Here is a 12,257-nt window from a genome sequence, read left to right as displayed (position 1 = left end):
TTGCAACACAATCCTCAAGTGCTCTGCATGCTCCTTCACCGTCTTGGAGTAAATCAAAATATCGTCAATAAAGACGATCACAAATTGATCCAAATACGGCTGGAAAATTTGGTTCATGTAATCCATGAACAATGTGGGTGCATTGGTGAGTCCAAAAGGGACCACCAAATACTCATAATGACCGTATCTCGAACGAAACGGGGTCTTTGGGACATCCTTCGACTTTACCCGAATCTGATGGTATCCGGACAGGAGATCAATCTTCGAATACACGCAAGCACCCCTAAGCTGATCCAATATATCATCAATACGAGGGAGGGGATACTTGTTATTGATTGTCTCCTTGTTCAACTGCTTGTAGTCGGTGCACAACCTCATAGACACATCTTTCTTTTTCACAAAAATGACCGATGCTCCCCATGAAGACACGCTCGGTCGGATGAAGTCTTTTGCCGAAAGATCCTCAATATGCTTCTTCAGCTCTGCCAACTCTGGTGGAGACATCTGATATAGAGCTAGTGAAATAGGCCCCACACCAGACAACAAATCAATGGAGAACTCTATCTCCCGCTGTGGCAAAATTCAGGAATCTCCTCAGGAAAAACCTCGAGGAATTCCTTCACCACAGGAATGCCAGTGATATCTTCCAGTGTCCCACTCACCAAACCTCCCAACATGACATATCCAAATGCCCCTGCTCTCAAGGCTCTCCTAGACTACAACATTGAAATATAAGGCGAGGAATTGGCTATGGAATTACACAGAGACATCACCACACACTTTTCACATCAATCAATCATCACACAATTCTTGGACAACTAATCCATGCAAATGATGATCTCAAAATTAGCCATCGGCAATCCTATCAGATCCACCAAAAACTCACGGCCATCCCACTAAAACATGACATCTCGATGTACAGTGGATGTATCACACTTTTCTCCGGTGGCGGTAGTCTCCCGCAATGGTGGAGAAAGCACAGCACTGGGCAACTCAAGCCCACAGCAATCGGGATCGTGATGAAAGAAGGCGTCACCCCAGAATCAAATAAAACATCAATCATAGAACCAGCAATGGAAACAGTACCTCTGACAAGGTTCGGAGCTTGGTCCGATTGCTGCCTATCCAAGGTGTAAAAACAACCGGTGGCAGGTGGCACTGCATGTGCCGCTGTAGGTGAAAGGGGAACCATCTGAAGTGGACTGCCTGAACCGCAGCAGCTCTCGCGACAGAATGCAGTTTCAGAATTTCGCGAGATATTTCCAACCCCATATCCGGATATCATATTCAGATATTTCTCGACAGAATGCAGTTTCTGCATTTCGCGAGATATCACTCCCAATGTTCAACTTTTAACCCATTAGAACGTCCAAGCATGAATTTTTATACACTTTTAGGTTCATGATCATGTTACTTACTTAAATAACTCATTAAAATGCCAGGACTCAACTTTTAAGCAAGGAAAACTCATGATCAAAGGTGGTGAAGCTTACCCAAAGGTTCAAACTCAGAAAAGGGTGCTCTTGGAGCTCACCAATCAGCCCCCAAAGCTTTGACTTCAAGGACCACGAAAATGGCACACCAAGAATGGTTCTTTCTCTTCAAATATCACTCCTTGAAGCTCACAATGCCATGACAATGGCTCCCACAACAAGGTTCATGAACTCAGCCCAAAACTCAGAAAGCAAGAGTCTCTCACCCACTCAAGTCTTCCCCACATCCAACAATGGTGTTTTGATGAAGGAAAAGTGAAGAAAGGTAGTAACTTTGGCTCAAAAAAAGGGAGAGGGAAGGTTGGTCAGCTTGGAGAGAAACACATAAGCCACTCTCACGTAGGAAGGCACCAGAAATGACCTACGATCATGTGCCAACAAGCATTTATAGATGTTTAAGTTTTAATCGCACTGTATTAACATTAATAGCTACGCTTAGCGTTTTAATCTCAAGCTTAGGATTCTGAACCTAACCATTTTTCTAAGATTTGTCATATTTTTATTTTATTTTTCGCAGCACTTTGTCGTTACGCGCTTTTACTTAGCCAATATCATTTCTGACACCAGTTCTCATTATATTGACTCCAAACTTATTATACTAGTCCTATATATTATTATAGTAATATATACACACTTTCCATAATTTTCCGAGATACTTCATCGGTACGCATTTCTATCGTGAGGCAGAACCGGTATCAGCACTTTTCGTTAGAAAAGCGACTTTCAACATTATTAATCACTTACTATATTTATTTAAGCCTTCTCATATTATTAGGGTCAATTATGGAATTATTTCCTAAATTCACATTTAAATTAATTAAATTTCTAATTTAACGGTGCAAGTTCTTACATCTAGCCTATTTACACTCCTAGTTGGACTTATGTGGGGCCATATGAAGAAAAAAGAGAAAAAATGAAAATATGAGTCCCACACACTATAAGAGACATAAAAATCATATATATATATATATATATGTATGTATATATATATATATATATAAAATATATATGTATATATATATATATAAAATATATATGTATATATATTTTTATTTTTTTTTGGCTCTCAATGTAGATAAGTTATCGATATTGAGCTCAAAATGACGTCTGAAATCAAGGTGTTTTTGTAATTATAATTTATTTCAGGGTTATGATAGTTTTTCTCATTATAATTTTTTAATTTTTTAACCCAAAATGACTTTATTTTGGGAATAAATGTGGATAACTTATATACATTCATAGTATAAACATTAAAGCCATATATAAAACATGGGTAAAAGATTTCTCCAGTCAATGAAGATAAGTGTAAGAACTCGCACCATTAAATTAGGAATTTAAATGATTTATTATGAATTTACGAGATAAATTCCATAATTGACTTTGAATAAATATGGGAAGAATTAAATAATTATTGTAAGGGCTTAATAACGTTGAAAGTCGCTTTTCTGACGAAAAATGCAGATACAGGTTCTGCTTCATGGTATAAATGTGTACCGATGAAGTATCCCAAAAAATTATAATAAGTACATGAATATTCCTAGAATAATATCTAGGTCCAGTATAGCAAGTTAAGAGTCATAATAATGAGTGCTGAAGCCAGAACTAATATTGGCTATGTATAAAAGGCGTACCGGCAAAGTAGTGCAAAAATTATAATAAAAATATGACAAATCCTAAAAAAATGGCTTGGTTCAGAATATGAAGTTTGAGATTAAAATGGTTAGCGGAGCTAGAGAGCAAGCCTTGGGAGGTAGAGATGTACTATATTCTGAGTTGTTACAACCACTGTGTTGAGTGTGGGAGGCTGATATCTTGGGTTAGTGGGCTGGAGAGCCATTTTCTTGGCACTTGATGCTTCAAGGAGCTACCCTGGCAAGTATAAGACTTAGCTTGATAGCCATTTTCATGGTCTTGTGTGGTCAAAATCATAGAGTTGTGTGGAAAGCTCCAAGACCACTCCTTTACTCTTTTTTGAGCCATTGGTATGCATCACAATCTTTGTTCTTGAAATTTCATGTAAAAGATAAAGTCTTGGCATGTAAAATGAGATGATTAAGTAACTAGCATGAACAGTAATCTAAATGTGTCTAAATATGCATGCTTTAACGTTTTAAGGTGTTAAAAATAGAGTCTTAGAGGGATATCTTCGCGAAAATACAAAACTGCATTCTGTCGTGAAATATCCTAATATGATATCTGGATATTGATATCCGGATATGCCCCCGAGGAATATCCGAATATTCTGGAAATTTTGAGTTATGCACTGTTCTGTCCAAACAGAAGTGTAGATTGGGTTTCCGGACCCATGAGTGGTTAATGTGGACCTTTGTAATAAGTTAACTAAGTTAGAATCACTTAGATTGAATGCTTATGGCTTTGAGAGAAGCCTAAGGGCATTAAACGAAAAAGGAAACATTATCGTAATGTAATGAACTTCTAGATGTTGTGTATTGATAGTAATTCTGGTATAAACAGAATGTGATTGTGCTGTTTGGTGACCTTGGGCTGGTGTGGACTCTTGATTTGGGATTGTTAGCTTGAGAGGTAAGCTTTTGTGTCCTCGATTTTGCCCATTGTTAGTTCCACCACACCTCATGGAGGGATGGTTTTATGCATGCTGTATTTTTCTGAAAATATGTGATGAATTATTAAAATGCTATTGAGTTGTTTTCTGAGTCCAAGTGCCATATGATATGTATGTTGTGTACCACCTAGACGGTAACCCCTGAGTATGTGGAGACATACAAGATGGTAACTCTGTGAGATGATTAAGTAACTAGCATGAACAGTAATCTAAATGTGTCTAAATATGCATGCTTTAAAGTTTTAAGGTGTTAAAAATAGAGTCTTGGAGGGATATCTTCGCAAAAATGTTAAACTGCATTCTGTCGTGAAATATCTGAATATGATTTCCGGATATGGATATCCGAATATTGGGTCTGAGATATCCGGATATGGATATCCGAATATTGACCCTTTGATATCCGGATATGGATATCCGGATATGCCCCCGAGGAATATCCGGATATTCTGGGAATTTCAAGTTATGCACTGTTCTGTCCAAACAGAAGTGTAGATTTGGTTTCCGGACCCATGATTGGTTAATATGGACCTTTGTAATAAGTTAACTAAGTTAGAATCACTTAGATTGAAGGCTTATGGCTTTGAGAGTAGCGTAAGGGCATTAAACGAAAAAGGAAACATTATCGTAATGTAATGAACTTCTAGATGTTGTGTATTGATAGTAATTCTGGTATAAACAGAATGTGATTGTGCTTTTTGGTGACCTTGGGCTGGTGTGGACTTTTGATTTGGGATTGTTAGCTTGAGAGGTAAGCTTTCGTGTCCTCGATTTTGTCCATTGTTGGTTCCACCACACCTCATGGAGGGATGGTTTTATGCATGCTGTGTTTTTCTGAAAATATGTCATGAATTATTGAAATGCTATTGAGCTATTTTCTGAGTGCAAGTGCCATATGATATGTATGTGGTGTACCACCTAGACGGTAACCCCTGAGTATGTGGAGACATACAAGATGGTAACTCCGTGAGATGATTAAGTAACTAGCATGAACAGTAATCTAAATGTGTCTAAATATGCATGCTTTAACGTTTTAAGGTGTTAAAAATAGAGTCTTGGAGGGATTTCTTCGCGAAAATGCTAAACTGCATTCTATCGTGATATATCCGAATATGATATCCGGATATGGATATTCGAATATTGGGTCTGAGATATCCGGATATGGATATCCGGATATGCCCCCGAGGAATATCCGGATATTCTGGGAATTTCGAATTATGCACTGTTCTGTCCAAACAGAAGTGTAGATTGGGTTTCCGGACCCATGATTGGTTAATATGGACCTTTGTAATAAGTTAACTAAGTTAGAATCACTTAGATTGAAGGCTTATGGCTTTGAGAGTAGCCTAAGGGCATTAAACGAAAAGGAAACATTATCGTAATGTAATGAACTTCTAGATGTTGTGTATTGATAGTAATTCTGGTATAAACAGAATGTGATTGTGCTGTTTGGTGACCTTGGGCTGGTGTGGACTCTTGATTTGGGATTGTTAGCTTGAGAGGTAAGCTTTCGTGTCCTCGATTTTGTCCATTGTTGGTTCCACCCCACCTCATGGAGGGATGGTTTTATGCATGCTGTGTTTTTCTGAAAATATGTCATGAATTATTGAAATGCTATTGAGCTATTTTCTGAGTGCAAGTGCCATATGATATGTATATGGTGTACCACCTAGAAGGTAACCCCTGAGTATGTGGAGACATACAAGATGGTAACTCCGTGAGATGATTAAGTAACTAGCATGAACAGTAATCTAAATGTGTCTAAATATGCATGCTTTAAAGTTTAAGGTGTTAAAAATAGAGTCTTGGAGGGATATCTTCGCAAAAATGTTAAACTGCATTCTGTCGTGAAATATCTGAATATGATTTCCGGATATGGATATTCGAATATTGGGTCTGAGATATCCGGATATGGATACCCAAATATTGACCCTTTGATATCTGGATATGGATATCCGGATATGCCCCCGAGGAATATCCGGATATTCTGGGAATTTCGAGTTATGCACTGTTCTGTCCAAACAGAAGTGTAGATTTGGTTTCCGGACCCATGATTGGTTAATATGGACCTTTGTAATAAGTTAACTAAGTAAGAATCACTTAGATTGAAGGCTTATGGCTTTGAGAGTAGCCTAAGGGCATTAAACGAAAAAGGAAACATTATCGTAATGTAATGAATTTCTAGATGTTGTGTATTGATAGTAATTCTGGTATAAACAGAATGTGATTGTGCTTTTTGGTGACCTTGGGCTGGTGTGGACTCTTGATTTGGGATTGTTAGCTTGAGAGGTAAGCTTTCGTGTCCTCGATTTTGTCCATTGTTGGTTCCACCACACCTCATGGAGGGATGGTTTTATGCATGCTGTGTTTTTCTGAAAATATGTCATGAATTATTGAAATGCTATTGAGCTATTTTCTGAGTGCAAGTGCCATATGATATGTATGTGGTGTACCACCTAGACGGTAACCCCTGAGTATGCGGAGACATACAAGATGGTAACTCCGTGAGATGATTAAGTAACTAGCATGAACAGTAATCTAAATGTGTCTAAATATGCATGCTTTAACGTTTTAAGGTGTTAAAAATAGAGTCTTGGAGGGATTTCTTCGCGAAAATGCTAAACTGCATTCTATCGTGATATACCCGAATATGATATCCGGATATGGATATTCGAATATTGGGTCTTAGATATCCGGATATGGATATCCGGATATGCCCCCGAGGAATATCCGGATGTTCTGGGAATTTCGAATTATGCACTGTTCTGTCCAAACAGAAGTGTAGATTGGGTTTCCGGACCCATGATTGGTTAATATGGACCTTTGTAATAAGTTAACTAAGTTAGAATCACTTAGATTGAAGGCTTATGGCTTTGAGAATAGCCTAAGGGCATTAAACGAAAAAGGAAACATTATCGTAATGTAATGAACTTCTAGATGTTGTGTATTGATAGTAATTATGGTATAAACAGAATGTGATTGTGCTGTTTGGTGACCTTGGGCTGGTGTGGACTCTTGATTTGGGATTGTTAGCTTGAGAGGTAAGCTTTCGTGTCCTCGATTTTGTCCATTGTTGGTTCCACCACACCTCATGGAGGGATGGTTTTATGCATGCTGTGTTTTTCTGAAAATATGTCATGAATTATTGAAATGCTATTGAGCTATTTTCTGAGTGCAAGTGCCATATGATATGTATGTGGTGTACCACCTAGACGGTAACCCCTGAGTATGTGGAGACATACAAGATGGTAACTCCGTGAGATGATTAAGTAACTAGCATGAACAGTAATCTAAATGTGTCTAAATATGCATGCTTTAACGTTTTAAGGTGTTAAAAATAGAGTCTTGGAGGGATTTCTTCGCGAAAATGCTAAACTGCATTCTATCGTGATATATCCGAATATGATATCCGGATATGGATATTCGAATATTGGGTCTGAGATATCCGGATATGGATATCCGGATATGCCCCCGAGGAATATCCGGATATTCTGGGAATTTCGAATTATGCACTGTTCTGTCCAAACAGAAGTGTAGATTGGGTTTCCGGACCCATGATTGGTTAATATGGACCTTTGTAATAAGTTAACTAAGTTAGAATCACTTAGATTGAAGGCTTATGGCTTTGAGAGAAGCCTAAGGGCATTAAACAAAAAAGGAAACATTATCGTAATGTAATGAACTTCTAGATGTTGTGTATTGATAGTAATTCTGGTATAAACAGAATGTGATTGTGCTGTTTGGTGACCTTGGGCTGGTGTGGACTCTTGATTTGGGATTGTTAGCTTGAGAGGTAAGCTTTCGTGTCCTCGATTTTATCCATTGTTGGTTCCACCACACCTCATGGAGGGATGGTTTTATGCATGCTGTGATTTTCTGAGAATATGTGATGAATTATTGAAATGCTATTGAGCTATTCTCAAAGTGCAAGTGCCATATGATATGTATGTGGTGTACCACCTAGACGGTAACCCCTGAGTATGTGGAGACATACAAGATGGTAACTCCGTGAGATGATTAAGTAACTAGCATGAACAGTAATCTAAATGTGTCTAAATATGCATGCTTTAACGTTTTAAGGTGTTAAAAATAGAGTCTTGGAGGGATATCTTCGCGAAAATGCTAAACTGCATTCTATCGTGAAATATCCGAATATGATATCCGGATATGGATATCCGAATATTGGGTCTGAGATATCCGGATATGGATATCCGAATATTGACCCTTTGATATCCGGATATGGATATCCGGATATGCCCCCGATGAATATCCAGATATTCTGGAAATTTTGAGTTATGCACTGTTCTGTCCAAACAGAAGTGTAGATTGGGTTTCCGGACCCATGATTGGTTAATATGGACCTTTGTAATAAGTTAACTAAGTTAGAATCACTTAGATTGAAGGCTTATGGCTTTGAGAGAAGCCTAAGGGCATTAAATGAAAAAAGGAAACATTATCGTAATGTAATGAACTTCTAGATGTTGTGTATTGATAGTAATTCTGGTATAAACAGAATGTGATTGTGCTGTTTGGTGACCTTGGGCTGGTGTGGACTCTTGGTTTGGGATTGTTAGCTTGAGAGGTAAGCTTTCGTGTCCTCGATTTTGTCCATTGTTGGTTCCACCACACCTCATGGAGGGATGGTTTTATGCATGCTGTGTTTTTCTGAAAATATGTGATGAATTATTGAAATGCTATTGAGCTATTTTCTGAGTGCAAGTGCCATATGATATGTATGTGGTGTACCACCTAGACGGTTGATGTGCCTTTGGCATGTGATGTTTTCCAAGCCAAAAATAATAAGAAATCAGTCATAAAAGAGCATTTCTTGTATATTAATTACTTCAGCAATGAGGCAATTTCGAACTTAAAAGGATGTTGCGAAGGTTCTTTAGGAGGGACTTTTTGACGACGGAGCAGAACAAGGATTTGTGAGGGAGAAGAAGAGCAGAGAATCGTTCTTCGTTTGCGCCAGAATGGCGCTACCCGCGCGGACTTCAGCGTGGAGGCAATTTCGAACTTAAAAGGGCGCTGCGAGGGTTCTTTAGGAGGGACTTTTTTACGATGGAGCAGAACAAGGATTCGTGAGGGAGAAGAAGAGCAGAGAATCGTTCTTCTTTTCTCATTGTAATTACATTCTTTCATCTTTATCTTTTATAATTTTATGTCAGCCATGTCTATGGCTGGAAAATCTCTTTTATTGTAGTTAGGGTCACAAACCCTATGTGAACCCTTGTTATGACATATTGGTTTACTTTTACTCGTTTATATAAATTGTCTTTATCTTTATCATGTGCGTATTTATATTCTCTTTATTAGAATTGATCAATCTGATAGTTAATGATAGTTTGAGGGTTAGAACCCTAGATAGGAATATTGGGGTTTTCATCCTGAAAGGGGGTAGGATAACAGTTCGTATGCATGCTAGGAATATATGTGTATTGAATTACGGATGCCTAAATTATTGAGTTCGTTGCTTACTACCATGAGGAATATTGCAAGGAATTAGGGTTCCAATTGGGTTTAAAGGGTTAACCTTGCAAGGAATTGAGGGTTAACTATTAATATTTTTTAGATAATAATTTATCCGAGTAATTTTATAAATGAATATTGTAAATCAATCCAGAGTATGAAGTGGGGATTATATGGTGAGTGTATCCTAGCTACAATGCTTTTCTCATTTTTACAAATCAATTCATTCTTATTCTTATTTTTATTCTTCAATATAAAAATACAAAAACAAGTCTTTACTTTTAATTTTACTCAAATCGACATTATTTGTCACAAACAAACCCTTTTGAACTCCTCCATTCTTGAAAGGAATATTAATTGATAAACGATCACAATCCCTGTGGAGACGAACTTTTCTTATCATTATATTACTTGTGCGATCGGTATACTTGCCGGTAAGCATCAAGTTTTTGGCGCCGTTGCCGGGGATTGGCGTATCTTTTATCAATTAATTTGATTTTGAAGATTGGAATTTTTTTATTTTATTTTTAATTTTGATTTCTCTGTGTGATATTTGAACAGTGCTACTAATCTCTTTTCTGAGTTGTATGCGAAGTAAAAAGCCAGAATTTCCACTTGATTTGGAGATTACAAAAACTGAAAAGAGAAACAGGAAATTTGCTCGAAAGAAACTTGAATTCGACGAGTCAGAAATTCTGTCTAAAGAAACACACACCATGGCAGGGAACAATGAAGAAGACAATCCAATCCACTCATGGACACCATTCTGACGCCACTATTTAACAGGCCCAATTCAAGTATTGTCCATCCTGAAGTTGGCAACAATAATTGGGAGCTCAAGTATGATAATATTCGACTGGTGGAGAGAGCTCAGTTTGGTGGAGAGGATGATGAAGACCCTCATAGGTTCATAAACAGATTCCTGATGATCTGTGACTCGACTAAACATCCTCAAGTGTCCAATGATGCAGTCCGGCTGAGACTGTTTCCTTTTTCTCTTAAAAGAAAAGCTTTGAATTGGTTGGAGAGGCAGCCTGCGAGAAGTATTCCCTCGTGGGAGAATTTATCAAACAAGTTCTTTGCGGAGTTCTTCTCGATGGAAAGATACAATCAAATGGTGAATGATATCACCAATTTCACTCAAGCTGAGGGTGAAACTATGTGTGCAGCCTGGAACCGGTTCAAAGATCTAATGAGGAGGTGTCCTCATTACCACATGACCAATGGTGATTAGGTCCGAATCTTCTTCAACGGTTGTAAATCGGAAATCCGAATGGTTCTGAATGGTGCAGCAGGTGGTAGCATTAAGTCAATGAGAGCAAATGAGAATCTTGAATTGATTGAAAGAATGACTGCCAATGAAAATGAAGGGTTGTCATCTAAGCCTAAAGAGGCATTCTTCACCTAGACAACAATGATTCAGCATTGGCTGAAAATAAATTGTTATCACAGCAGATGGAGAATTTGACATTAAGGCTTGATAAAATGCAGCTCTCTAGCATCCAAGCTAAAGTTGCTTCAGTTATTTGTGAATATTGCAAGGAAGGCCATGAATATAATGAATGTCCTACCTTGCTATCTGATGATCCTCCTCAACAGGTGCAGGTGAATGGTATTTGGTATGACCAAAGACCTTTGCCACCAAATATTCCAAGGAATTAGAATTATCCTTCTGGGAGTAATAATTTTCATAGGAGGGTGCAGGGAACTAGTCTTGACTTCAAGTGCAATAATTATCTGCAACCACCACCAGTTCAACCGAAGGAACCTTCTGATTTAGAGAAGCTAGTGGGACAAATGGCCCAACATTCTAATGCTTTCATGGAACAGACTCAGGAAAATACCAGAAATACACAAGCCTCCATCAGAAATTTGGAGAATCAAATTCGCCAGCTGGCTAAACAAATGGCTGACAGAACTCAGGGTACCTTCCCTAGCAATACAATTACTAATCCCAAGGAGGATTGTATGGCTATCACAATTAGAAGAAGTAAAGTACTTCCATCTCTTGAAGTTGAAAAAAAGCTAGATACTGCTGGTGAGCCCGAAAAAGAAAAAGAAATTGAAAAACCTGCTGAAGTGGAGAAGCCAGTTGAAAAGAAGAAATTTGAGCTGAAACCTGAATATGTGATAGCCATGGCACCTTATCCTGAAAGATTCAAGAAGGATGTTCAGAAGCAACAATATGGCAGATTTTTTGATATCTTCAAGAAGTTGCATATAAATATCTCTTTTGCTGAAGCCTTGGCTAGCATGCCAAATTATGCCAAGTTCATGAAAGATTTGTTGTCCAGGAAGCACAAGTTGCAAGAGTGCCAAACTGTAGCACTTACTGAGGAGTGCAATGCCATCATTACAAGGAAATATCCTCCTAAGCTTCGTGATCCTGGAAGTTTCAACATTCCTATTGAAATTGGGAACACTAAAATTGGCAGAGCATTATGCGATCTTGGGGCTAGCATTAATTTGATGCCCCTTTCTGTTTGTAAATCCTTGGGGATCACCGAGTTGAAGCCTACTTTGGCATCTCTTCAACTTGTTGATAGATTTTTAAGGAAGCCTAGTGGAATAATTGAAGATGTTATTGTGAAGGTGGACAAGTTCATTTTTCCTGCTGATTTTGTGGTGTTGTACATGGAAGGGGGAACTGAGATGCCTCTTTTGCTGGGTAGACCTTTCTTAGCTACATCTCGTGCAATGATTAATGTTGA

At 38.1% G+C, this 12,257-nt stretch overlaps 1 non-coding gene across 1 annotated transcript; it reads right to left on the bottom strand.

The window, feature by feature from the left end:
• Positions 1–10,658: 10,658 nt before the first annotated feature.
• Positions 10,659–10,764, bottom strand: LOC133290035 (small nucleolar RNA R71). Its single transcript, XR_009748572.1, has one exon. It is a non-coding gene; the product is annotated as a small nucleolar RNA R71 (small nucleolar RNA).
• Positions 10,765–12,257: the final 1,493 nt, after the last annotated feature.

The sequence above is a fragment of the Gastrolobium bilobum genome, unplaced genomic scaffold (assembly GCF_033153095.1).
Source record: "Gastrolobium bilobum isolate Gb01-03AN ecotype WA unplaced genomic scaffold, APGP_CSIRO_Gbil_v1 utg63486, whole genome shotgun sequence".
NCBI classification, from domain to species: Eukaryota; Viridiplantae; Streptophyta; class Magnoliopsida; order Fabales; family Fabaceae; genus Gastrolobium; species Gastrolobium bilobum.
The sequence above is the reverse complement of the archived record's forward strand: the minus strand, read 5'-3'. Positions and strand labels throughout refer to the sequence as shown.